The following is a 23,798-nucleotide window of genomic DNA, read 5'->3' on the forward strand; positions in this document are numbered from 1 at the left end:
GGAAGAGGGACGCGGCCATTCACTCTCTAATCTTATCACTGCAATAAATACTCAGTCCGTTGTTGCACATGTCTGCATGTGACGTTGGCAACTGCACGCTTTATCAACAATAATTGCAATGCGGCGTCACAGCAGCGCCATCTTCCGTCACCGGACAAAAGCCAGGCAAGCGTTTCAAGCCCAGCGGGTCGTTAGTCATTCTCCTGTTGCAGCGGTTAGGTGGCTTTTCTCTCGCTCCCTCTCTCCCTCCCTCTGGCTTTGCGATGAGTCGGACTTGCGTGTCTTATTGACCATCTGTTTCTGCTTCCTTTGGACGTCTCCTGATTGGTGGCCGGAATAGCGCCAGGTTAGTGCTAACACCAGGGGGGGGGGATAGATTTCAACTGAACAAAACAACAGTCGTTCCCCCGTGTCGTTGGGAATGTGGACCAAACATGGGGTTACTAATTACGTTCACAACATGGGTACGCTCACCATAGTAACCTAAAACATAGTAACATAGTACTAATCATAGTATGAGGCTACTGTGATTAGCGTTATCATTTTGTTCGTTATTGTCATTAAAGGGGGGGGGGGAGGGGGAGATGTAGTATGTGGAAGTATGATGATTTGGTTGTTACTTCAACTACTGTGGTCAGTGTGTGATATCTGAGATAACCAACCGGATCAGCGTATGATTACAGAGGGTCTAATTAGAAAGTATTGGGCTGTAATTTAGGAAGTTGCGTTGTAAATCTGATCTTGGAGGAAGACTGCACGTGAGATGATGTTTTTGGTTTACCTCTAGTGTCATGTGAGTCATTATTTGGCCTGACACGTGTTGCTGAAGGACGCGTGTCCTTTATCTCTCCATTTATCAGTCTATCTATCCATATATTTATCTATTTATCTATCGATCTATCAATCTAATCATCTATTTATCAAGCTGGCCATACGTGTGTATTCATCCTTCTATGGACTGTGTCTCTGCCTGTCTGTATCTCTGTCTTTGTGTGTGTCTCTCTGTCTGTACCCATCTGTCTCTCACATAACACTGTAATTGTGTAATGTGTGTAGGTGGTGGCCAGTGAGAGGAGCTCAGTGTGGGTGAAATACTAAAACAAGAACAGTTACTCTGATATAGGTCCTGATATAGGAGAGGCTGCGGGATCCAGTAAGTTCAGTAGAACTTCGGTTTCAATTCTTTTACCCTGTTGTAGCTCAGTCGATTAAGACAGTGTCTGGGATGCTCCCGGACGCAGGTTCGAATCCTCGTCACGGCCCTTGTGGATTTGTTCATTGGATGCATTCTGTGTGTAAGGTCCATACTTTACCCCCCTTATACTTAGTATTTACTTATACTAAATTATCCCCTTATAAATACTTATACTATTTACCATGCTTAGTTACCTCTTTACTCTGATACAGTTACCCCCCCCCTTACTCTGGGCAGCCATTGAAGTTGTGGAAGAATCGTCGGTTTTATGGGACTACGGGCAAATTATTGACAACAGGAAATTTATGTTAATTTTCCCGAGATCAGTGAATAATTGTACATATTACTGTAAAGGAAAAAAATTGTTTTGAAAGGTTCGTTTTGAAAATATTTAGCTGTGTCGCTGGCGGGCAGTGTCAAAAATAGTCATGGGGGTCTGAATATGACCCTGGCACGCTCTTTCCTTTTGAATTCTGGCGACTCCAAACAACTTATGTTCATCCCGGACCGCAGACCATTCCCTCTGCCAATTTGGGTGAGGCTGGCCCCAACCGTGTGGACTCCAACCTTGAACTGACAGGCAGATAGGCAGACATTCTGTCCCACTGGATATATAGAATCATCTGTGGTATTTGAACACTGAGAAGCAACAGCTGGATGACCCAGAACAACTGAACAGCTGCAATTAAAGACCTGGAAGAAAACTACGTCCTCTTTGAGAACAATATCTTGCTGATCAGGACTAGCCGAAGGCAGAGGGATAGCCGGACTGGATCACACTGAGCCTGGCTGATCACATGACGCTGTGTCCCCCTCCCTCTCTCTCTCTCTCTCTCTGTCTCTCTCTCTCTCTCTCTCTCTCTCTCTCTCTCTCTCTCTCTCTCTCTCTCTCTCTCTCTCTCTCTCTCTCTCTCTCTCTCTCTCTCTCTGTCTCTCTCTCTGTCTCTCTCTCCTCCAGCTATACACACCCTCTATAATAATAACAATTGCCTCAGCATCAACTGGTCCAGCAGGCTCAGTACAACATACGCCGTGGGTTAGCATGCTGCCCTCTCGCCCCTACGAGGCCTGCTGCTGCTGCCTCGCCTGATTGATTGGATTTGACTTTTACATTTGTACTATTGAATTTGCATACACGATTGTCTGTGTGTGTTGGGGAGGTTAGGTAGGAATACAGAGATGTAGTTTGGTTCACACTGACGTCAGTGGATCTTTGTATCATTGGATATCCTGTTTGGATTGGGAATCTATGTAGTATCAGTATCTATTGTGATATTGAGAAATGATGTCAGTGATATCTTACTAAATCTGAGTAGTTTCACAGACGTAATGTTTGATATCTTTTTTTTTGAGACGGGGCTTAACTGGACATCTGTTTTGGCTGCACCATATTTGTTCTATGTGACCCATTTCACCCTCCATGACCTTATCTTGCGTTATGCGATGTCTTTAAGCTCTGCTTGACATCAAATTGCGTCTTGCTGTCATCTGTGAATCATGCATGACGTCAACCAGGCGGCCCTGCTCTTGCAAGATTGTTCCGCCTCCGTAAACTTGGCCACTTCAATCAAACTTTGCCAACCAAATCTTTTTACTGGAAGCCGCGTAAGTGAGGCTCAGTGGGCAGCCTGATCAGCTTTTCCAAACCAAACAATATGAAATGAAGACTGTAAACAACCCCTCCACCCCCCACCCCCTTCTTTCTGGGGCTGGAGTCTTTCCTCCAGGGCAAACTCCAGCCCCAAGTTGGAGTGGAGTTCGGAAAAACGTTGCTATAGACTCCAGGCGGAACTCCCAGGCCACGATCACTCTGTTGAAACTTGTTTGGGTTCTTTCTTGAAGTAAATCTGTTTCAACAAGCTGGTAATTGACTTAAGTTGGTCAGAACTAAACAATGAGTTAAAGATTTAATTTAGTCTTCAGGTTATTGGTCTGGTAAGTTTATACGGCTTGAGTTTTTGTTGTTGTTGTTGTTGTTTTTGGTTGTTTCGTTGTCTGTTGGTTTTATGTGTTTTAAGGAAATTTTGTGTTGGCTGGTGAAGGAAAGAGAAGGATCTAAGATGTGAGGAAAGCAGGTATTCCCTCTACGTCATCGCTGCCCTATAAACAAATTTAAATTAATCCATCGTCATCGACCTTAAGACAACCTAACCTACCCTATCCTATCTTAACGAAAATGGGAGATGCAATTTTGTCTGTGTGTGTGTGTGTACTCACCTATTTGTGTTTGCGGGGGTTGAGCTTTGTCTCTTTGGTCCCGCCTCTCAACTGTCAATCAACAGGTGTTCAGATTCCTGAGCCTACTGGGCTCTGTCATATTTACATTTGAAACTGTGTATGGAGTCAGCCTCCACCACATCACTTCCTAGTGCATTCCATTTACTAACTACTCTGACCCTGAAAAAATTCTTTCTAACGTCTCTGTGGCTCATTTGGGTACTCAATTTTCACCTGTGTCCCCTTGTTCGTGTGCCGTTGTCATAAATAGTCTGTGTGTGTGTGTGTGTAGATGCATTAATAGGTACAGCATCTATGCACATAGAAGGAAATTTCTGTGGATCCATAGCCAGTGTCGGTGAGAGAGAGAGAGAGAGAGAGAGAGAGAGAGAGAGAGAGAGAGAGAGAGAGAGAGAGAGAGAGAGAGAGACAGAGAGAGAGAGAGAGAGAGAGAGAGAGAGAGAGAGAGAGAGAGAGAGAGAGAGAGAGAGAGAGAAGGGTGGAAGGAATGAAGTTTTAATATGCGATGACTGAAGACCCACACACTGAACGCCCCCAAACACAGCAGCCAATAAATATACACACACACCAGTGAGGCATGTCACGGGCGTGCCTGAGAACAGTGGCTGGAGGACTATATACAGGACATGTAAACTCCCACTTTGGCTCACCACCCTTCCCCGTCCATCACCCTTGTCCCACTTATGAACACAACTTCGTAAGGCAACTTTTCCCAAGCTGTGACACCACCCTGGCAGGAAGGAACATTTTGGTAAACATTAAAGCACCTGTGGCAGCTAGGTCGGGGGGTCGTGTTGTTTTAAGCGTAGGTTAGACATATATGTTAAAGTGGATATGTATAGGAGCTGTCTACCTATGGGCCAATAGGCTTTCTGCTCACCTTTATTATTATATTCTATGAATAAGGTCAATAGCTTCGTTTTTTCGTTTCTTGAATGTCGGAGATAATCACTAATTTCCTGATACTTGGTACTACGCGATCAGTCCAGTTAATGGAGGCGAATAACGCGTCGGAAAGAGTTCAATTACATATATATTGAACTGTTCTTGGTACACCATTGAGTCGTGTGTCTTAATTGTGCAAATGTTTAGTGTCTTTTTCTGGTCCTTTGAAAATGTGGAGAGGGAGTAGAGGATGTACAATTTGAATGTCGGTATCGTGTGTGTGTATTCACCTAATTGAATACACACACACACACACACACACACACACACACACACACACACACACACACACACACACATACACACGTGTGTATGTGTTGCACCAAGTAGGCCAAGTTGCCTAAGAAGTCGAAATTTCCTGAAATATTATATTTTTCGGGTATTTTGTCTTATGAAATGATACAGCTTTTTCCATTACATAACATATGATTGTATTTTTTTCGATTCAAAACTAACCTAACCTAACATAACTAAGTCAGTAATTTAGAAATACATGAAAATAGCTAAAATCATTCGAACTTATGAAAATAGGACCAGGCACACACACACACACCCACACACACACACACACACACACACACACACACACACACATATATATATATATATATATATATATATATATATATATATATATATATATGTATATATATATGAATTTCATACATATGTTCATACTCATATGTATGAACATATGTATGAAATTGATGAACTCATATGTATGCTAATGAACAAACTCCGGTAAATACATTTATACATTAAAGCCTTCATAAATATTCATGTCTCCTCTTGCTCCAGAGATCAAAGCAATACCGGGACACAATAACATACAATCATCGTTTCGTCACCGTATCACCATCCCTTATCACTGTACTTTTATCACCGTAGCCCCTATAGAGAGTGCTCAAGTTACCACTGTAGCCAGGTACATGTGTACCCCTGTACTGTTGTCACTGTATCTTTACAGTGATAGGTGTCACTATACTGATATGGTGTTACCATTGTTTCACTGTATCACTGTCACCCTCGGTCACTGTATCACTGTCACCCTCGGTCACTGTATCACTGTCACCCCCGGTCACTGTATCACTGTCACCCTCGGTCACTGTATCACTGTCACCCCCGGTCACTGTATAACTGTCACCCTCGGTCACTGTATCACTGTCACCCCCGGTCACTGTATCACTGTCACCCCCGGTCACTGTATCACTGTCACCCTCGGTCACTGTATCACTGTCACCCCCAGTCACTGTATCACTGTCACCCCCGGTCACTGTATCACTGTCACCCCTCGGTCACTGTATCACTGTCACCCCTCGGTCACTGTATCACTGTAATTCTGCATGTTGTCTGCATAACGCGTGCGATTAATTGGTAAACGCCGGAATGTACAAACTACATATCAGAAGCGTTCAAAACTACATAACAGAAGCGTTCAAAACAATGTAACAGAAGCGTTCAAAACAACGTAACAGAAGCGTTCCAAACAACGTAACAGAAGCGTTCCAAACAACGTAACAGAAGCGTTCAAAACTTCGTAACAGAAGCGTTCACAACAACGCAACAGAAGCATTCGGAACTACGGACCAGGAACGTTCGGAACTACGTACCAGGAACGTTCAGAACTATGTACCAAGAACGTTCGGAACTACGTACCAGGAACGTTTGGAACAACGTACCAGGAACGTTCGGAACTACGTACCAGGAACGTTCGGAACTACCTACCAGGAACGTTCGGAAGACACAGAGAAACGTGTGAGAAAGGTGTGGAACGACCTGGTCGTTCTTCATGATCGTCCTCGCCAGCCTTCCGTATTTCTCAGTCTGTCTTGGCCTTCCTCAGCCTGCCGGCCGCAGCTTGGACGAGCAGACTGAGGATGGGATCTCGTTACTCCATATTAACTTTATGAGGTCTGCTTGTATTTATAAACTATACAGACAGATGCATGTGGTAGGGTCACCCGCCACTAGATTCATCCTCCTCTCTCTCTCTCTCTCTCTCTCTCTCTCTGTCTCTCTGTCTCTCTCTCTCTCTCTCTCTCTCTCTGTCTCTCTCTCTCTCTCTCTCTCTCTCTCTCTCTCTCTCTCTCTGTCTCTCTGTCTCTCTGTCTCTCTCTCTCTCTCTGTCTCTCTGTCTCTCTCTCTCTCTCTCTCTCTCTCTCTCTCCCTCTCTCTCTCTCTCTCTCTCTCTGATAACACAAATACTGTACTTTTTATTTCGTGGAATTCTAATTAATAAGGACGTCCAGGTAAAAAAGGTTAATCGCCTCTTAACAACGTCGTAATTCTGGCCTTTTTTGTGTTGTTTTATTTGCATCGTTATAAACTTTTATGAGAATAACGAGACGTTAAGAGGTTCATGGTTAGGTTAGGTCGGGGTCACGTCAGGTTAGGCCATGTTGGGGTCACGTCAGGTCCCGTTAGGTCAGGTTATTTCAAGTTTGGCGAAGTTTGTTTAAGCTTGGTTAGAATGTCAGTTTAATTGTGTGATACTAAAACTGAGAATAAATTGTCTGTACCTTCCCCCCCCCCCCATCTTCCACTCCCCAATCTCCAAACAATGTTTTAATTAAGTTGAGGACACGGATACATACACCGAGTGGTGTATACCTCGCTACTCGGTGTAAATACAGAGTTGAGAGTTTACTTTAATCAACATAGGACAGTAAAAGTAAGGTATACTTGCTAATTGGTCAATATAAGCTCTTGTGGTAGCGTTAATATCCCTAGTAAATATCTCAGGTAAACTAAGAGTGGGTTATTAAAAATGTATAAACTCTCTTCACCAGTTAACCATCATCCATCCGTTCAATATGCCCAAACGTTTTCGTATATATATATATATATATATATATATATATATATATATATATATATATATATATATATATATATATATATATATATATATATATATATGCTCCTCGGTCATGCTGCTTACTGACTTTTCAACTCCATATCTCTCCATATCACTGTCATATTCCCTCCTCTTCCCGGCTCTACTGACACCACACTTGATTGATTGATTGATGAAGATTAAGCCACCCTAGAGGTGGCACGGGCATGAATAGCCCGTAAAGCAGTTCACAAAATGTCCATATCTACTGCTCTAACTCTTTCATTTCCCCCATCCCTATCACACCATCCTCCCGTACCCGTAGACAGGAGACGGGGGCCAGCACTCGTGCATAGGACAGTACCTGTCTCCTAGCTTGTTTAACCAAAGATGATAGTTGCCTTTTTTCACTGCGTCATTCACTTTCAACTGACTGACTAGGCTTCGATTCCACACATATATCTTTAATTAATGACTTCATCACTCTATCTTCCAGTTTTATTTCACACACACAATGTCCTTATCTTTCCACCTTCATTACAACAACAATAATAATAATAATTACAATACTTTACAATTGAAACATATATTTTAATATTAGGAATTCAATTAGCATTCAATATTTGTTTCATGATTTTAACTGTATCTAAATGTATTTTTTGTCAATGTATTTATTTTCACACAGACAGCTCAGTTAGTGATACTTTTCATGGGAGACAAAGCCAAAAAAAACTGAAAAGTTTTGTTTTTGTCAAATATGTTTCCGGTAACACTGCCTGGGGCCGCTTGATGCTATTGGCCAGATTTGGTGTTTTTCTGAGCCAATTGCAGCCCGGAAGTGAACAGTATTGCAAGAGATAAATCATTGATTTTCATCATAATTGTTTTTGGGAACGCTTTTCAGTGGACTGGCTATGATAATGGGAGAGAGAGAGAGAGAGAGAGAGAGAGAGAGAATGAGAAAGAGAGAGAGAGAGAGAGAGAGAGAGAGAGAGAGAGAGAGAGAGAGAGAGAGAGAGAGAGAGAGAGAGAGAGAGAAAGAGAGAGAGAGAGAGAGAGAGAGAGAGAGAGAGAGAGAGAGAGAGAGATTATTCTATTGATTTCACGTCCAAGTTTTGGACGTGGCTATAGGCACGTCCAGTTCTTGGTTATTCTGCGGTGGTTTCAACTGCTCTCCTTACAAGCAACATAAGTCCTCCCACGCACACACACACACACACACACACACACATATATATTATGTGAGAAATCTTTAAAGAATTCTGATAAAGAAAGAGATCTAGGGGTGGTTCTAGATAGAAAACTATCACCTGAGGACCACATAAAGAACATTGTGCGAGGAGCCTATGCTACACTTTCTAACTTCAGAATTGCTTTTAAATACATGGATGGCGATATACTAAAGAAATTGTTCACGACTTTTGTTAGGCCAAAGCTGGAATATGCAGCGGTTGTGTGGTGCCCATATCTAAATAAGCACATCAACAAACTGGAAAAGGTGCAAAGACATGCTACTAAGTGGCTCCCAGAACTGAAGGGCAAGAGCTACGAGGAGAGGTTAGAGGCATTAAATATGCCAAAACTAGAAGACAGAAGAAAAAGAAGTGATATGATCACTACGTACAAAATAGTAACAGGAATTGATAAAATCGATAGGGAACATTTCCTGAGACCTGGAACTTTAAGAACAAGAGGTCATAGATTTAAACTAGCTAAACACAGACGCCGAAGAAATATAAGAAAATTCACTTTCGCAAACAGAGTGGTAGACGGTTGGAATAAGTTAGGTGAGAAGGTGGTGGAGGCCAAGACCGTCAGTAGTTTCAAAGCGTTATATGACAAAGAGTGTTGGGAAGACGGGACACCACGAGCGTAGCTCTCATCCTGTAACTACACTTAGGTAATTACCCTTAGGTAATCACACGTTTGCTGGTTATGTCTGCCATGTCTGCTGAACACGACAGACATAACCAATTGTGTGCCTCGCCTCGCGCAGATCGTAGGCAGAATGATTCATTTTAATAACATTGTATAGTTTGTACTCATCATGCAGTGGCCACTGTAATTATGGTCATTATTAACGATCCTAATTATTCCTTTCTTCCCTAGGTCTCCTTTGAGAACAAGAGATAGAGAAAGAGAAATAAATATGGGAGATTTGAGAAAATGAGAAAAGGGCAATTGCTTCAGCAATGACTTAACAAGACGCGGCCTCCCGGTAATTATATGAAACATGGTGGTCAAGTTTGTCCGTCCTAATTACCAGGAAAATGTAATAATTGCCGCCCTCTGAGAGTCATTAAATTCCCTCGCTCAAGGTAATCTCCTGGACTCACCGGAGATTTGCTTTGGGGGGAAATGTTTAGCTGACACGATCACAAATTAATCTCTCGGGGGCACTGGGCTCCTCCGCTTTCCTGAGAGGTTGTTTGACTGATTCGTTGCAGTCGGAAAACTTTTAAGACGCCGGTCTTTCCTCCCCGACTGTGTCCGTCCTTTCCTTGTGTGTAATCGGAAACGACATTTTCCTCTTATATACATTAGTATACTTGTATTATATTTTTTGGGTATGGCTAGGCTTTGGGTAGATTAGGCTTTGGTTCTGTGGGTAATTATTTGTATATGCATTAGACGGGGATATTTGAGATAAGTTAGAATTGAATCATTCTTTCTGGCGAATTGGTGGCAGGGAGGAATGGCTGAATTAACGAGCATTTAGCTAATGTTAATTTGGGCTAAAAGAATCTACGGCTTCTCGATTAACGAGCGTTTTGCTAATATTTTATTAGGAATTTGGGAATTTTGATGGCTTTAGATAAATGAGTTAATGACATCAATTATAAAAAAAACATGCACGCACGTTCTTGAGTTAAGGGGATTGAGCTATGAAGACTGAAGGAACTGGACCTCACTATACTGGAGGAAAGAAGGAATATGTCAGCCATGATAACGACGTACAAGATATTAAGGGGGACTGTTAAAGTAGATTTAGAAACAATGCTCGGAATTAAGGAACAGTAGAACGAGAGAACAAAATTGGAAATTGGAAACACAGATGAGTCACAAGAATGTCAGAAAGAACTTTCTGTCAGTCTATGAAAGGGATGTCAGTCTAAGAGCCATAAATAAGTGGAACGGATTGGATGAGAAAGTTGTCGAAGTAAATTCGATTCACAACTTTAAATGTAAATATGATAAGGAAAATGAGTTACTGCTTTGAACTAATGTTGGTCAAGAGGCGGGACTTAAGAGCAGACACTCAACCCTTCAAACACAACTAGGTGAGTCCAGCCAGGTGATTACCCGGTAGTACTGGCACCAGTGATGCTGTGACCACTGGTACAGGTAGTTCAGGTGATACCCATTGATGATAACGAAAATCAGGTCCAATAGCAACAAGACACGTCCAAAAATTGACAACGATTACAAGGGTCTTGAGAGGCCTCGTGGCTGGGCCTCCCCCCCCCCCTCAGTTGAACACCTTCGTTACCAGGTGTTCCATCCACCAGGTGTTCCATCCACTAGGCGTTCCATCCATCAGGCGTTCAATCCACCAAGCACACTCAGGATAACAAGGCTCCAATAGTCGCTGTAATTAGCTGTTCTTCATGGATGCATAACGTTGAGGAGTTTACTCTAAGAACAGGATAACGAAGCATAATATAACCGAGCTGTCTGTGGACAATAACAGAGCTGTGTGTGTGTGTGGATGATAAACACTGAACGTAGGGAAAAAATGACCATGATGGTATGGAGCTTTGATTAAAGCCACCTCCTCCCCACACACCCCCAGCAAACACATAAAACACCAGGTTCACCAAACACCGCGGGCCGTGTGTGTGTGTGTGTGTGTGTGTGGATTCGGACGAGTTGGTCGGACTGGCAGCTGCCTTAGCCAGCCGCCCACCGTGAAAGGATTTTGTCAAGTTGCTCTTTTCAGCCGGTTCCTAGTCCCGGCTTCCTTAGACTTTTAACCTCAGCCTGGAAGAATTTTGTTTCGTGTGTGTGTGTGTGTGTGTGTGTGTGTGTGAGTGTGTGTGTGTGTGTGTGTGTGTGTGTGTGTGTGTGGGAGAGAGAGAGTGGGACAGACACAGGTAGAATGACAATAAACATGAAGCATATTATCGTGATCATATTATCATAATGGTCTCGGTACCTTCTAAGATTTACTTAACTAGTTGAGAAACTCAAAACACGGAAGTGAGGGTTATCTTGAGATGATTTCGGGGCTTTAGTGTCCCCGCGGCCCGGTCCTCGACCAGGCCTCCACCCCCAGGAAGCAGCCCGTGACAGCTGACCAACACCCAGGTACCTATTTTACTGCTAGATAACAGGGGCATAGGGTGAAAGAAACTGTGCTTATTGTTTCTCGCCGGCGCCCGGGATCGAACCCGGGACTACAGGATCACAAGTCCAGCCTGCTGTCCGCTCGGCCGACCGGCTCCCCAAATATCCAAATATTTGGATATTTGGACCAAATATAATAGGGTGACAATAGGAGGCACTTTTATATATTAAATACAACTAATTTGGTATGCAATGTCAACGACTTCGCTGTAACTCAACACCTACATAAAAATAAATCAGGAATTCCAAATGTCATTAATATATTTTTTTTTCATTCATTTTGTGTGTTTGAAGGAAGTCACATTTTGGGATCGCAGAGGCTGTCAGACTTTTTAGAAAAAATAAAGAGGAAATAGGGAGTATACCTGGAGTTTACCTCAAGTATACCTGAAGCAGGGTCTGGGAGCCAGTATACAACAAGCATCTACGAACCTGTACATCATTTCTCAATCTCTGGCGGCTTTGTTTACATTCACTAAACAGTTTAAAGGCATCGAAACTTCCCATTATCAAATATTATAAATGTTATAAACAGCCTCCTGGTGCTTCGGAGCTCATTAACTGTTTAATAATTGTAAACAAAGCCGCCAAAAATTGAGAAAAGATGTACAGGTTCGTAAGTGCTTGCGTAAGTGGTTTCATGAATCCGACCCCTGGTCTTCGGTCCAAACCCGTTCTCATCAAGGTGATGAAAACTGAGGAAGGGGTAACTATGAAAAATCTCCTTTTCTTTAGGCTAGGTTATGTAAGGATGAGTTAGGTTAAGTTAGCACGGGAATGGTTAGGTTAAGTTAGGATGGGTAACGTTAGGTTAAGTTAGGATGGATTAGGTTAGGTTTAAGCTAGGATGAGTTGAATTAAGGTTAAGTTAGAACGGATTAGCTTATGTTAAGCCAGGTTGGGTTAAGTTAGGGTTCTTTATAGAGTAGCGACGACGTTTTGGCTACCTACTTTTACTCAGGCCTCGGACGCTTCTCCCGCATCGGGCTCTTGGACCGTTTTGGACGGTTCCCATCTATCTAGACACAACACACACACTCGACTGCCAGAATGCACACCCATCATTGCCCTTCCAGTCCTTTCACCACGTTTATCACCTCTCTGACTTCTTCCCCTCCACTTCCCGCCACGCACCAGAAGCAGTCATCAAGGAACACCATAAAAAAGCGAACCCAGTTTATCTCACTGAAAACGCTGAATAAAAACAGGAAGGTGGACAGGAAGAGGGAGGCAGCAACACCAACAGTACCAACACAACAATAACAACAACTACATCAACAACATCACCTACACGACAACAACAACAACATCACCTACAATAACAACAACAACAACTATAAACGGTACAGGTTTACTTCTTCCATTCTCACAACATACAAATACAAGAGACAGTTACAGTCTGTAAGAGAATGTAAACTCCTCTGGGATACAACTCAATGCACTCAAATGATCCCATAATGTAAACTCTACAACATGCCTAATGAGACGTACCTGAGGGAGAGTACTCCTCCTCACAGCTAAAATCAGATGTTATTAACACAGAAAGACTAGGCTATAGGGGAGCCGGTCGGCCGAGCGGACAGCACACTAGACTTGTGATCCTGTGGTCCTGGGTTCGATCCCAGGCGCCGGCGAGAAACAATGGGCAGAGTTTCTTTCACCCTATGCCCCTGTTACCTAGCAGTAAAATAGGTACCTGGGTGCTAGTCAGGTGTCACGGGCTGCTTCCTGGGGGTGGAGGCCTGGTCGAGGACCGGGCCGCGGGGACACTAAAGCCCCGAAATCATCTCAAGATAACCTCAAGATATATGATAGCCGTTAATGAAGGCATTGCTATTTTGATTTAATAGTCTTAAGATTAAGTTGTACAAAATAGCTGTCTTTTTCCTTTAGTTTATAAATACTGAAATCTTTGGTTTGTAAACTGGGAATCGGATCCAAAACAGAAAACGGGATGATATGTCAATTTCGCGATCCGCTACCATTTTCTTGTGCGACAATTTCTGGCCTTAGGAAGAGTTTACGTCAAAATGCGACATTCTGTTAGGAGAACGGGTTGCTCAACCAACCTGTCCTCTTACAAAGAACGTCGCTTTTCGCTCGTATACGTTACATAAGATAAAAAAAATTGTCGTCCTTGAAACTGGAAGTAGTTCCCGGATGTGAAGTACTGTTCCGTTTTCTGTTTTGGGTCCTCTGGTATGTTAGGAGGGGACACTTTAATTTGACCATGTTCTTGACTTTGTGGAACCTTAGGAGGACGGGTTGGCTCAGCCACCACGACCACAATGACCGGGTTGAAATTGAAATTGAAATAAGTTTATTGAGGTAAAATACACACAAAGGGATGAGGTAGCTCAAGCTATTCTCACCCCGTTCAGTACATCGTGTTAATACATACATAGACACACATCACAAACAATAAACGTATTACCGAACATTCTGAGAGATAAACATATACATTTCCTAATGACCTAATGACCATTTCCTAATTTCCTAATGTCGCATCTGGATTTCGTCTTTGCCGCCAACAAGTTCCAATGTTTCAGAGATTCAAATTATATTTCTTATAATCCCTTATAAAGCTTCGTAATGGGTTTCTTCATTTAACACATTTTATTATTGTTTTTGCAATCACAAAGTGTACTTGAGAATGCATGCAATCTAAATGCGTCTAATGTTTATACTTATTTAGAGAGGAAAGCCTTACCCATGGTGAATGTCGTCCACGCATGCGCAAGGCTGACGGTTGATTTGGCGGGAGTTTCAAATGTACTTTCACCATTAAAACACATTTAAAAAGGTACCTTTCTTACACAACTAAACAAATACAAGGAAAGGAAGAGAATTATCAGGGGCAAGAGCCAATCCATTACGTGTATGAATCATTTGGAAAGGATCAGGATAAGGATTTGGGATGGGACGGGGGAAAGGAATGGTGCCCAATCATTTCGACGGTCGGGGATTGAACGCAGGCCTGCACGAAGCGAGACCGTCGCTCTACCGTCCAGTTCAAGTAGGTTGGAGAAAGAAGTGAAGGTATAAGGCGGTTTAAAAACGGAAAGAAATAATCAGTAAAATAATTTTATAAGGAGATGGAGGAGAATATTACCCGAGGCGGTAATAAAAGCAAAATACGTGTTAAATAAAGTAATAAAGTCACCAGATCAACAGCATTAAGAATAAAGTGAAAAGCAGAACAGAACGAGACAATTTTGACAAAATAAAAAAGAAAAATTACATTTATTTATATTTTAGTGATTAGTACATTTCGTGGAGATTGTAGAATACTATTCGTGTCATTTGATGACGAAACTTCACTTCTCCTCTCCCTTCTCTCTCTCTCTCTCTCTCTCTCTTTTGTCACATCATCAATATTTTGCTTCGTTTCCTTGACCCCCAATTTTCCTCTACCTAATACTTTCTTTCCTTCCTCCCACTAACGCAGGTGTGATAAACAAGAGTTTCCTAGTACACGTTCTCTTCCTTACCTCATCATCTCGCTACTGCCAGCGACATCGTAAACTCCTTCCTCGCTCCGTTTTCTTTAGCGAATCCCCTTTCAACTTCTACTTTTTTTTTAGCTAAGTTTTTTTTCTGTTCATTATGTTCAGGTAAAGTGCTGGTTGAGTCTTTATACCACAGGTGGTATAAAGAGATGGTACTATCTTTAGCGAGAGTGTCGGTTCATTGCATAACAAATATATATATTCGTTCACTGATTAGCGAAGGCATTCGGTCAGTCTTATGTGGAAGGAATAATATTTAACATCTCCCAAGACTGCCTTGAAGAACACCAAGAGTGGAATTCTAAGACTGGCATCAGGTAGCATTATCAAAGAGTTCATTAACAGGTTCCTACGAGTTCAACCTGATTGGCTATTAGAGAACTCATACCCCGAAGCCTAGCGTCTCCGTCTAATGCATGCATTGGTGATTCGTTCCGGGGATTAATCCCAGTTTTGTATGTAGTGGATGTCCCCTCCCCCATCATCTGACAGTCAGTTGCTATGGAAACCACCTCGTCTCACTCCTCCTTATTCAGCTCGGACTTGGGACACCTCGGCTCAGGGAACTGCGCAGAGATGGTTTGGTGTAAGTTAACCCACCTCGCTAGTCTCACGTCCGGTAAATGGCGTGACAATGACGGAGGTAGCAGCAGCAAGGAGCTCATTCAAGACCCCTCGAGGTATTGCCAGAAAACCGGATTCAAAAAGAGTATATTACGGAGTATTGGACGGAGAGACATTTGCAAACGTCGGTATTAAATACCCAACAAGTGCACAAGCTCATCACACAGCTAATGGAACTTAATAATAGTTTCCACTATTTATCATTAATTCCACCAAGCGATAAGTGAGGTATTATTTACATGTGTTAATGAATAAAGAGAGCGCGTCGCCGGCTTACAAAAACATCAGTAGGCAACTCAAGGGGGTGCAGACGGGTCGGCCCCGAGATGGAGAAAACGTGCGTAGTGGAGCTCAGTGTGTTGTGGACGGTGGGTAGGGGTGCACGCTCTTCCCTTCGCGGTCTCTTCCTAAGTTTCGTCTCGTGCCAACTCGAATCGTCGAGACGTTTTTGTAAACGGGGAAAAGTTGTCTTTAAACGGTGAATTGTACGATGGAACAGGATTTGTGCTCTTTTACGGGTGTGTTTATTGCACATTCGTATCTAATTTAACAAAATTTAGTGTTCGTTATTGAGAAAAAAAAAGTTACTCGTCACAGGAGACGACTCCACAGTCCCCCAGGTACGTGTCCAACATTGTCGTAATATTAAAGTGAATTGCGTATTATATCGTATATATATAAATAAACACTCCTGCATTAAATTAGGGACGTAGATAGGGATGTGAAAGCCGAAGCTCCAGGGAATCTGACTTTAGGAGTGGTGGTGGTGGTGCTCCTAACAGCATGTAAACGAAGCCTTTTACTTCACTGATAATGCCACGAGGTCAACCCAGCGGTCCAAAGGCCATTAACCACCACAACGTCAACATAAAGGTTGACTGCACATTGTCATACATTATCCAAATAATCATTGTAAATGGGGGGTGGAGGACCAGGAAGGAGTTTGAGGTTGCAATTTGATGTTTTTAACCTTCTTCTTCTTCTTGATAGGAGATGTAGTTTGCATGAAGGGTTCTTTTATTTTTTTTAACCTAAAATGCTCTTTTGTAGCCCAAGATTTGCTTGCCTCCACCTCATCCCCTTATGCAGCAGCAGACGAGGTGTTTGTGGTGTGTGTGTGTGTGTGTGTCAAGATAGGGGGTATATGAAGGTGTGCTTGTTTGGGAGAGGTGGCTGTGGAGGCCAAGAAGACAAGAGCAGAGTCAAGGTTGTTGTTATCGTCCTCGCCCGGTATGTGGGTTGCCGCACACGCAAAACTCCCTGCGGGCAAACATTGCGTGTGGATGTCGGTCTCTTTTCCCCCACGCCACACCCGAGAATATATGCACTCGACACCGCTTCACTCGCGACTAATAAAAGCAGTCAAGCACTCAAATTTCTTGTATTTCCTCCCAGTCACACATTTCCTACCTTCGTGTGCCATCTTAACAAATCAATTTGGCCCCCCCATGTGCTAGGTAAGACCTGGGCCTAATGTGGTTTGAACAGCGCTTCTCTCCTAACCAGGACAATTATTCCACAGATTGACTAGTCAATTCGAAAGCTTTAAATTTGTTTCAAGTCACTGCTGTTGCTAATTGGGGGGGGGGGGGGGGTTAACGAGCGATCTGATGAGGCTTGGGGCGTAACACCCATTTTTTTTCCCAGTAGTTTATGGCTATCGGATGTGTGTGTGTGTGTGTAAGCATGGTTTGTTGCGTAAGGACGTGGTTAGTTGTGAACAAGGTTAGTTGTTTTCGGAGTAGCCAGGCGTACGGTTACTGTACTGTGGAGGATGTGTATTTTTTTTTTTTTTGGGGGGGGGGTATATGTGTATATTTATGTACTTTCCTCGCCATGTTTGGCTGTGTGATTGCCACGATGTGAATGCTGGCACCACTGTCAGGTTGTGTGGACTATGCTGCTGGCACCAGATTATGTAGACTATGCTGCTGGCACCAGATTACGTAGACAATGCTGCTGGCACCAGATTATATAGACTATGCTGCTGGCACCAGATTATATATCCTTGCACAATGGTCGTGGTTTGTAGACCTATAATTTAAGTTTAGCACTGGCTAGTAAAATTTGCCTAGGTAAAAACCTATATTTTACCTATTGACCTAGGTAAAAATATATACCCAGCCAATATATATAAAATATTGTGTGTAAATCACGAAAATTAACATGTGATGATAAATGTGAGTGTTACGGGGGAAGAATGGAAACAGGAATTTCCTTAAGTACTTTCGTATTTCATAATACATCTTCAGAAGGGTATCTTCACCCTTCTGTAGATGTATTATTAAATACGGAAGTGCTTAAGGAAATTCTTGTTTTAATTCTTCCTCCGTGGTGGGACACGGTCACATTTTTGTATAGCTTCAAAGTATCTAAATTACAGGGTTGGCCTCGCCTCTTGCAGGTCTGCGTTCAATCCCGGACGGTCTAATTGGTCGGGCACCGTTCCTTCCATCCGTTCTGTCAGCTTCCTTGTCCTGATATCCCAGCTTCCTTGTCCTGATATCCCAGCTTCCTTGTCCTGATATCCCAGCTTCCTTGTCCTGATATCCCAGCTTCTTGTCTTGATATCCCAGCATCCTTGTCCTGATATCCCAGCTTCCTTATCCTGATATCCCAGCTTCTTGTCCTGATATCCATTTAAAGTGTTTATTGACCAGAAACTAAAATAAACTGTTATCAAGACAATGTTGTTACGTTACGGCACAGAAGTGTGTTTTTGTCTTTGAAATCTTACTGAGGTTCTTCCCCAAGTCTCGTATTGGAGGAAACTGTGTAGCAATCCAACTACGGGCTCACCATAGCCCGTGCTACTTGGAACTTTGTGTTCTAAGTAGCAAATCTTAAACAACAACAGCAATCCAAATGAAATTGATGACCCCCATGAGGAAAGTTCAGTCCCCAAATGAGTCGAAGGATTGAAAAGGGGAATTACTCGTATCCTGTACGAGAATTTCCGAGGTACTATTTTTTTTTAGGTACTTTTTTATTTCCTATTCCTATTTTTTATTTATTTCCGAGGTACTAGAATTTCTATATGAGGTACTAGTACCTAGTCAACTAGTGGAATGCTCTGAAGAAGGTTGTTGATTTAGCCACCTCCATCCACAATTTTTTAAGGCCAGATTCGACGAGGAATTTGATGAACGTCAACATAGTGAAGTTATAAGGAAATAGGTAGAAAACATCTTAGAAGAGAAGGTAGAAGAGGTTTACATATTAAATTTAGCTCATAAGCATAGAGGAAAAGCTTCAGGTGGACCCACCTCCCACACCAGGTACTGTCGAAGTATTGACTCCGCACGAGGTACTGACCAGGTATTGACCTGCACGAGGTACTAAGTATTGACCCCGCACGAGGCTGCTGCCATTGATGTCCACCCAAGCTTAGAGTTGTGACAACTGAAGAGGTTGTCCCTGGTCACTATAATCAACCAGACTGCTAACTTGTGCAACATGCAGGTTTTCTAATGACAACGCTCCAAGTAGATATTTTTTTCGATAATACCTTTACAGATTGTATTACAAATCAACGTTGCAAGGAGTGATGCAACAACACCCGAGGAGACGAACGCGCCATAAAGACACTGTCAGCGTCTTGAAGGTCACTACTTTGACCGCCTCCAGTCATATATTGTATACTATATATATATATATTTTTATAATGTATCATATAATCTATATCCAGTATATTTCTGTGACGGCCTGTTTGTGCCTGTCGGCAGGAAGCCAGACACTTGCTGCTAGCCTCGCCCAACTTTCCAAGATGACACATGGGGAGGTATGTGGGTGTCATAGGTCGGGTGGGGTCGGCCCTAGTGCCAACTTTTAAGAAATATCGGCACCTATCGCGATCCCTTGTGACTTTTATGTAGTCTAAAAGTCAGAAATGTGTTTTTCATAGAGTTCCTGCACTTTTACCCGCACTTTACCTGTGCTTATATTTACAGTTTTTACACTTTTTCAGTGCTTTATAATATTTTCTGAGAGACAGAGGGAGAAGGGAGAAAGGTGGAGGGGAAGAAGAGGGAACGAGACATAGAGGGTAATAGGGGAAGACAGGAGGATAGGGAAAGAGGTAGAGGAAGAGAGACCCGGGCACGGCCGGGTTGCCCCCATCTATTATTTTTATATTTGATATGTCTATATATTATACTAGATGGGGTTCCCAGCGGCACCCAGGTCTCTTCCCCCCCCCCTTTCTGAAGCTCTGCCCTTCTCGTCTACTCTTCCATCTTCCCCCCCTTTCTCTTTCCCCTCTCCCCCATCTCCTCACTTATTACCCCTCTCTGTTTCCCTATTACAGCTAGACAGCTTGTCTTCCTCCCCTATTCCACCCCTCTTCATTTTCCCTCTCCACCCCCATCTTCACTTCCCCTCTTTCCTTTCCCCGCCCTCTCCCTTTCTCCCCTCTCATCTTCCCTTTCCTACCACCCTCCTCATCCCCCCATTCCCCCTCCTCGAACACACAAGAGATTTCCATTTATACATGTATAGAAGGGTTATGCAGGTCTCTTTTCCCCCTTTTTCTACCCCCTTTCTTCCTCTTTTGGTTACTCTTCACACCATCTCCCTCTTGTTCCCCTCGTCCCCCTTAATCCCTCCCCTCGATCTCCCCCATTCTCCCAGAAAAGGTATTATTAAGAAGCACTGAAACAACTGTTTGGATTTCAGAAAATGTTAGAATCGCTAAAAACTCTAGGGGCATAACACCAAATATTTCACACTTGAGTCCATGAAAATCACATTAGGGAGAAGGGGTCTATAAATGCTTATGTCTCTTACAACTTAGGCACACCCCCAATCAGTCTATGTTATCTGACGACATACAGATATACTCTTCGGTTTATGTACTACTGGGGAGGGTACGGGGGTAACCAGGGTCTATCCATCCCGTATTACACTGTACCGTATTGCACATGTTCTGTATTGCAGGTGTGCCGTGTTGTGGATGAGTGGGGGCGCCCCTCCCCCCCCCCTCCCTCCACAACACACCAGTAACCAGTGCTGCAGCGACCTCTGTCTCCTCGTTTACATAGATAATGTTCCAGGACCAAAACATTTACATTATGACTGAGGTCGCCGGAGGTGCGGTGTTAATGCCCGGGCTTTACCTGTGGTAGGTATCTAGAGTGTTGTCTCCCCCAAACCCGGCCTGGAGCTAGGGGTTTGTCTGGTGACAAATTGATCGGCAAGACTGTTGCTGCTTTTAGTGGGCCAGTAGGCCCTGTAACACAGGCGTCTACATCCTCGGTTCATAGTCGAGAGGACCCGGGTTCAATCCCCGAGCGGGACAGAACCGATTTCGCGCGTTTCCATTCATCTAATGATTCTGTTCACCTAGCAGTAAAATAGGTGCCTCAGAGATAGGCAACTGTTGTGGGCTTCATCCCGGGGAAGGCCAGTAGTTAGCCTTGGGAGGGGGGGAGGGGTGCCGCGATAAGCCTAAGTACTTCCTGTCCCCGACAATGGGGGATTATATCCACTACAACCCTGTTGATCCGGTCCTTGTTGCACGAGTTTGTCCAATTACCTCTTGAAAACATCTCCATGTCTGGTGGCAGCGATGTATTGGAGGGAGGAGAGTGCCTCGGTGTTCAGTGCCAAGTGTTCTTACAGTGTTAAGTGCCTATGGTTCACCGAGTCTATCATGCTTTTACAACCATATCTTTTACCAAGTTATTTTATAATGTATATTGGGCTCTGATCTAATAGTATGTTCCGTATAAAACATTATACTATCTCTCGTCTCTCCTCTACAGGGTATGTGTCTAGTACTTTGAGACGGTTTCACTCTGCCTTACATGTTCTCTAGACGTATTCCTTCTGTTTCAGAAACCTGTTCTACCTCTAAAGTGGAGACGAATATCGAGCAGTTTTACTGGTGATAATGACATTTTACTGTGCGTATACAAGGCCTATGCTAATAGGCTCTGGACTAATTCCCGTAACTATAGGTTCAAAGGTTCGCCTTTGTCTTGTGGCGTAAAAAGTGAAAGAACAGAGCAGTAGCTATTCCAGCAGGTGAAGTGCCGGGCACATTAAATAACAAAAAAAAATAACAAAAAAATATATAAAGTAAATAAAACTGCTTCTGACCTCTTTACGGTGTGAGAGCTGCGGGATAGAGTACAAAGAATGAAAAAATGAACAATATATTATAACAAAAATGACTAACAATTCCCCTTTAACAATTATACAATTCCCCCCATGATACTTGGCGATGCACAAAAGAAAATGCTAGAGAAACAAATATGTGACAGTTACGGTAATATCAAAGAAAAGGTGCAAAATATTATGTAAAAGAGCTGCTCGAGTCTACCGACTCCCAGGTGAGCGAGAGTAGATCTTGGAGCTTGGAGCACACGGAGAGTATTCTCAGGTCTGACTGATTGATTGATAAAGATTAAGCCACCCAAAAGGTGGCACGGGCATGAATAGCCCGTAAGTGGTGGCCCTTTTGAGCCATTACTAGTATCAATTGATGATAGTAGAGATCTGTGGAGGTGTGACTGCACCCTGCGTGACGGGAGATGTCTCTCGTGAGGTTTGGCTGATGATTGATAAAAGATTAAGCCACTCAAATGGTGGCACGGGCATGAATAGCCCATAAAGGTCTGGCCGGTGGTGAGCGGTGGTGACCGTAAAGGTCTGGCCTGCTATATAAGCAGGTGGCAGCCTGGCCACCTGCTTATATAGGTGGCCAGGCCTTATTGTAGGTGGCGCTGATGTGCAGGTAATTGTAGCCGGCAGTCTCAAACAAGCAGTTAGGCTAGTTGACCAGCGAGTGGAGCTGGGCCTCCAGACAGCAGGGGTCCAGTTGTTGTTAAAGATTCGCTACCTGGAACAAAAAGTTCCAAGTAGCACGGGCTATGGTGAGCCCGTAGTGCCTTAGGTGTCCAGGTGTGTCGGGTACTTGAGCGGGGGGGGGGGGGGGGGGGGGGGGGGGGGGGGGGGGGGGGGATAGGGGGGTGTCTGTCTAGACACGGCTTCTGAGCACGTGTTGTTGTTGATGTTGATTTCTCACACCGGAGTATGCAGTTATATTGCTGAATAGGCGGCAAAGGAATAGCCAGGAGCTCCTTGCCTAAGCAAGGGATTTCCGTAACAGTCCTGTAACTATGTTCATAACTGCAATTAATGAAGGGAATGACAATACTAATATGGAATATTCGAATATTCGGGTTTTCATGGTTGCAAATTGAAATCTGATTATCCGCGTGAAGTAACCAACACCATGTTGGTCGAGTTGTGTGTACGTCTGATACCATACTACTTGTGTAAAGGAGGAAATGTAGATGTTTATCTCTCAGAATGTTTGGTAATATGTTTATTGTTTGTGATGTGTGTATATTTATGTATTAACACGATGTACTGAACGGGGTGAGAATAGCTTGAGCTATCTCATCCCTTTGTGTGTATTTTACATCAATAAACTTATTTCAATTTCAATTTCAATGTTGGGAGAGTTGCGGTACGAGTGGGTGTGGCAGACCAAGATACATAACCATCAGAGTGGACACTTGTGTCAGGGGGGGAGTGTGTGTGTGTATTTTCAATGGATGTCAATTTAAATATGTTAAAAGTTGAGGAAAGGTTTCGCTGACAAACCATGTACTTGTATGTATGTTTGAGGGGGGGGGGGTGGAGGGGGGTAACAGGTGTGTATAGTTTTGTTTGTTGGAGGGGGGGAGGGGGGCTCATAGCCTGTGTCCCGTCGACATTTATAATAACGTGATATTTGATCTATTTACTCGAGTGTGTGCGTGTGTACACATGGCTATGTGCGCACACAAGCCACCGTGCGAATTTACTGTGTGCGTGGAAATGTGCGTGTGTGATGGAACTTGGGGGGGCAGGTCCCGTATAAAACAGCGACTTGGAAATGAAGTTGTACCTGCATTCGTGTATATGCAAATGAACTTAGCAACTTGGGCCCCGACTATCAAAGCCTGCCCAACCAGTATCGTTCAACGTCTCCCCCCCTCTCTCCCATGGGGTTCCTTCTGGGCCACTTGAGGCGGCATTGGCCCGCCCCCCCCCTGTCTCTCTGGAGTATAGAAGAGGGAGGAAAGGGAAGATATTGAGAGAGGAAGAGGGGAGG

The 23,798-nt window shown here is 43.5% G+C and overlaps 1 protein-coding gene across 2 annotated transcripts in view; it reads left to right on the plus strand.

Annotated features, from left to right (window-relative positions):
• Positions 1 to 16,027: 16,027 nt before the first annotated feature.
• Positions 16,028 to 23,798, plus strand: part of LOC123763980 (extracellular serine/threonine protein CG31145) — a 204,188-nt gene continuing 196,417 nt past the window's right edge. For both annotated transcript variants that reach the window (XM_069330042.1, XM_045751370.2), the window contains exon 1: positions 16,028 to 16,314. The gene's annotated coding sequence lies outside the window, so the exon portion shown is untranslated. The remainder of the gene's footprint in view (positions 16,315 to 23,798) is intronic.

This window comes from Procambarus clarkii, chromosome 23, assembly GCF_040958095.1.
Source record: "Procambarus clarkii isolate CNS0578487 chromosome 23, FALCON_Pclarkii_2.0, whole genome shotgun sequence".
Classification (NCBI taxonomy): Eukaryota; Metazoa; Arthropoda; class Malacostraca; order Decapoda; family Cambaridae; genus Procambarus; species Procambarus clarkii.